Source organism: Penaeus monodon, chromosome 1 (genome assembly GCF_015228065.2).
Source record: "Penaeus monodon isolate SGIC_2016 chromosome 1, NSTDA_Pmon_1, whole genome shotgun sequence".
Lineage (NCBI taxonomy): Eukaryota > Metazoa > Arthropoda > Malacostraca > Decapoda > Penaeidae > Penaeus > Penaeus monodon.
In genome coordinates this window covers 54,575,822-54,580,821 of record NC_051386.1, presented here as the reverse complement: position 1 = coordinate 54,580,821, position 5,000 = coordinate 54,575,822, and positions in this window count along the sequence as shown.

Here is a 5,000-nt window from a genome sequence, read left to right as displayed (position 1 = left end):
GTGGCCCTTTAGGCAATAAGATGAGACCACAGATATTTTTGTTTAAATATATATTCATATATATATATGTATATATTATATATATAATATATATATATATATATATATATATATATGTATGTATATACTCATATATATCATACATACATATATATATATTACACACACACAAACACACACACACACACATATATATATATAATATAATATAATATTATTAATATATATATTCACACACACACACACACACACACACCACACACACACACACACACACACAACACACACACACACACACACCCCCACACACACACACACACACACACACAAACACACACATCTATCTTTGTGTGTGTGTGGTGTGTGTGTGTGTGTGTGTGTGTGTGTGTGTGTGTGTGTGTGTGTGTGTGTACATATATATGTATGTATTTATGTATATATGCACACACACACACGCACACACACACACACACACACACACACACACACACACACACACACACACACACACACACACACACACACACACACACACACGAATATAAACACATATCCTCATAAAGCTTAAGCTAAAACGACCACAATCTCTAAAACAACTCTCACGGCATAAATTACACACACACACATCCCTTCACATAATATACCAGACCCTCCTTTGCCACTAGCAAAGACCACCACAAAAAAAGAAAATGTTCAGCGTGATTGCTTTGCCGTAGACGGTCGAGTTATCGAGGCGAGACCTAACAACAGCGACAGCTTGATATCCGGAGAGGCTCACACGCTAGGCCAATATTTGTCCGAAACGAGTCTTGCCGCTTGGAGTTTACCTTGATGTCTGTTGCTTGTCGCTGGCGAGGTGGTTCCTCAGTGCTTAGGAGATACGCGGGGAGAGGTGGATGTTTTTCTCGTTGGTGGGTGATAAAGGGAATGTTTTTGCTGGTTGGTTGATGGTGGTTCTGTATTGAGTGGTTGTTGGATTTTGAATATGGTTATAGCTTGTTGTTGACTCTTTTCTCTCTCTCTCTCTCTCTCTCTCTCTCTCTCTCTCTCTCTCCCCTCTCTCTCTCTCTCTCTCTCTCCCTCCTCTCTCTCTCTCTCTCTCTCTCTCTCTCTCTCTCTCTCTCTCTCTCTCTCTCTCTCTCTCTCTCTCTCTCTCTCTCTCTCTCTCTCTCTCTCTCTCTCTCTGTCAGTGTTGTCTTGTACCATTGCTGACCACCAATTTGTCAGGGTTGTGTTATTGACCTGCTATCGCTGTTCACCCGATGTCAGGGGTTTGGTTGACTTAAACTCGCGGTCTGGTTGCACTGTTTATTTGGAGATGAATGTTGATGGTATCTGACCAATCTCAGACTCAATCTCTCTCTCTCCTCTCTCTCTCTCTCTCTCTCTCTCTCTCTCTCTCTCTCTCTCTCTCTCTCTCTCTCTCTCTCTCTCTCTCTCTCTCTCTCTCCCTCTCTCTCTCTCTCTCGTTCTCTCTCTCTCACATAAATTGAATTTAGTCTCAGTTTCTCAGTGTACTTAACACGAAGGATAAAGATAATGACTTTAAAAAGCCCAACGACACACGTACTTTGCCTTAAGGGAAGCTCTGTTAATAAGCTTCAATTTCTCTCGTGCAAATATCTATTACACGATGATGAACAGTTCTGAAATAACCTCATTCACACGAACGCAAGCAATAAGTGAAGAAAAGGACGATGTTTATAGAAAATTTAAAAGTTAAAAAAAAAGTAATAATAGTAATAAATCAATAAAGAAGAAGAAGAAGAAGAAGAGAAAAAAGATGGCTCGCTCTAATCATCCAATTCGGAATTGTAACCTAATTACCGTTTCTCAAGTGCCAATATTTCCAAATGTGTGAAATGTCAGTTATTAGCAAAGGGTCATATGCGTTGCAATGTGTCAAGTGACCCTTTAGTATGTTGTATGTTGCATGACATATTCACGCTGCTTTTCGATCCCGTAACCATTGCAATAGAATCGTCATGCATTTTTCCCTCTGCCTGACAATGGGCTGAAACCATGATATTTCATTCCCTTTGCATGACTGCCGTGTGACAAGTGAGAGAGAGAAAGTGGGATTATGAGATAGGACGAGATATAATGCGTGGAGAGATAGAGAGGGAGAGAAAGGGAGATGAAATAAGGGAGGAAGGGGGAAGAGAAGGAAAAAAAGAGATAGATAGTAATAGAAAGAGAAAAGAGAGAAGAGAGAGAGGGATAGAGGGGGAGAGAGAGGGGAGAGAGAGAGGGGAAGGAGTGAGAAAGAAGAGAAAAAAAGAACGAGAGAAAGAAGAGAGAGAGAAAAAGGGGAAGAGAGAGAGAGAGAAAGGGAAGAGAGAAAGAAAGAGAAATTAAAAAAAAGAAAAATTTAAAGGGAAGAGTGGGAAGAGAGAAGGTAGACAGCCCAGCAGAGCCAGAAAAACAGATATATAATATATATATATATATAAAAATATTAATCTATATATATATATATATAAATATTATATAGAAGGGAGGGAGAAGGAGAGAGAGGAAGAATAGGAGAGGAGAGAGAGAGAGAGCCCGAGAGGGGAGAGAGAGAGAAGAGACCGGGGAAAGAAAAGAGAAGAGAGAGAGAGAGGAGAGAGAAAGAGGAAAGAGAGAGAGAAAAAGAGAGAGAGAGAAGGGGAAGAGAGAGATAGAGATTTGAAGGGAAGTTCCCGAGCAAAGTCTTGAGCTTGGAAGGATAAAGCAACGTAATGCAGGCTTTGGCGGAGCTCAACCTCAGTGAAGGGAAGAAAGAAAATATGAAAAAAATGCAATTCAGAAAGAGGAGGGAGGGAGAGAGAGAGAGAGAAGAGAGAGAGAGAGAGAAAAAAGGAGGGGGAAAAGGGGGGGGGGGGAAAAAAAAAGACAGAAATAATGAAAAGTTAATAGATACACAGATAGACTGGACGGACTGACAAACTTTTTTGACTGATTGACTGATTGACAACTGACTGTTTTACGGACTGACGGACTGACGGGACTGACGGGACAAACTGATGACTGAATGACTGACTGACTGACTGACTGCCCTGTTTTTTGCTGTCGATTTTAAACCACATTACTATAGTTACTATCACCAAAGCTCAATATCTCCTCTACATCATTTTTTTCCCTAATCACCAACTTCACCATCATTGCCAGCAAGAATCATGCAGAAAAGGCAACAGCATGCAATCAAGCAGACGGGAAACTTTATGTGCATGATGCCTCCTACTTGCTAAGTAAACAAGATTGCGGAGTCAGTTACATGAGGCCCCGGAGACTTCGGGGGTTTTATTGATATTCCACGGGGGGCATAGTGGGCTTGTTAAAAAAACCCAAAATATTAGGGTATTTTTTTGGCGTATGTTATAAATTTATATATTATATTATATTTTTATATATATATAATATATAAAAATAATTATATATATATATAATACTAAAAATATTTCCCAAATATATATATATATATATATTTTAAAATAATATATATATTTTATATTTTATGTATATATATATATATTAGAGGGGGAGAGAGAGAGAGGGGAGAGAGAGAGAGAGAGGGGAGCAAGAGAGAGAGAGAAGAAAGGAGAGAGAGAGAAGAGAGATGGGTTAGAAAAAGATAGATAAAATAATAAATAGATAAAAGATAGATAGATAGATAAAAGGGAAGTTTGATAGATGATAGATAGATAGATAGATAGAAGTAGTAGAAAAGATAATAGATTGTTTGGGGTTGTTAAATTGATAGATAGAAAAGCTATGATATTTTAATGTTTTTTTTAATAATATTTTTTTTTCTTTTTTTCTTTTTTTTCAAAAACCCTTTTTTTTCCACTGGAGGAAGTCTGCCTCTCTTTTTTCATTATTTGAGAGGTTTTTTGGCAGTCCACCCTTCCCTGTTGGGTGCCTTCCAAAAAAAACCCTTTGGTTCCGTCCCAAACCCTTTGCCACGGCGGCAAATTCCCCCCGCGAAAACCTGCGTTTGACTTCTCAGGCGTTTGTTCTTTTCCCCCCGTGAGATGGGCGCGACCAAAGCGGATCGCGGGTTTTTTTACGACCCCGCAAAGGGGAACGGGAAGTGGGGAAAACCATGGGGTGGGGAGTCCAGGGGCTCTAACCACAAAAAAATTTTTAAATGTCTGCCGTTTAATCCCTGTAGTTATCCCTCCCCACCCGCCCCATGAACAAGGGCAACCCATGACGGAAACTAAAGGGGGAGCCCATAGGGGAGACCACAAAATCTGTTGGAAATTCCCCAGAAAATTCGAAAGGGGGAAGTCCACGCAAATTCACGGGAGAACGAAGTGGGTCCGGCAGCGGGGTTTGCGTCGGTCGGGAAAGCTGGTGACCCCCCTGGGACTCCCCGGGAAACTCCCTCCGTCCTGTGGGGTTCTTTCATAAACCCCAAGTACCCCAGGGGTTTTCCTTTTAAAACCTCAAAAAGGGAAAGGGGGGAGGCATACTTGTAAGAGAAAGACCCCGCCCCCTTTTAGAAATTGTCCCTTTTTAAACCGTCAGTAACTTTTCCCCGGGGGCGTCGGCGATACTTCGGAAAAAACAGTGAAATCGCCACCCACAGGGGGGGAAAAAGATACATGATTAATACTTACAAAAAGGGCACCCCAAAAGAAACCCCTTGGGGTGTTTTATACTCATACCCTGCACCCTTTTGCGATACCCCTATTTTGGGGAAACGGGCCGGGGTTTCGCACCAGGATCAGCAAAACACGAATGACATCCGTCCCCCACAAAAATTTCCAATGCCAGGGGGTTTTACATGTAATGAAGCCGGTTCATATATATAAAATATTATATCTTTTAATATATATATATATATATAAAAAAAAAAAAAAATATTATATATATATAAAATATTATATATTATATCTTGTGTGGTGTGTGGGGGGTGGGGTTTGTTGGGGGTGTGTGTGTGTGTGTGTGTGTGTGTGGGGGGTTTTGTGTGTGGAGGAAGAGAAAGGAGGGGGGCGATGGGGGGGGGGGTA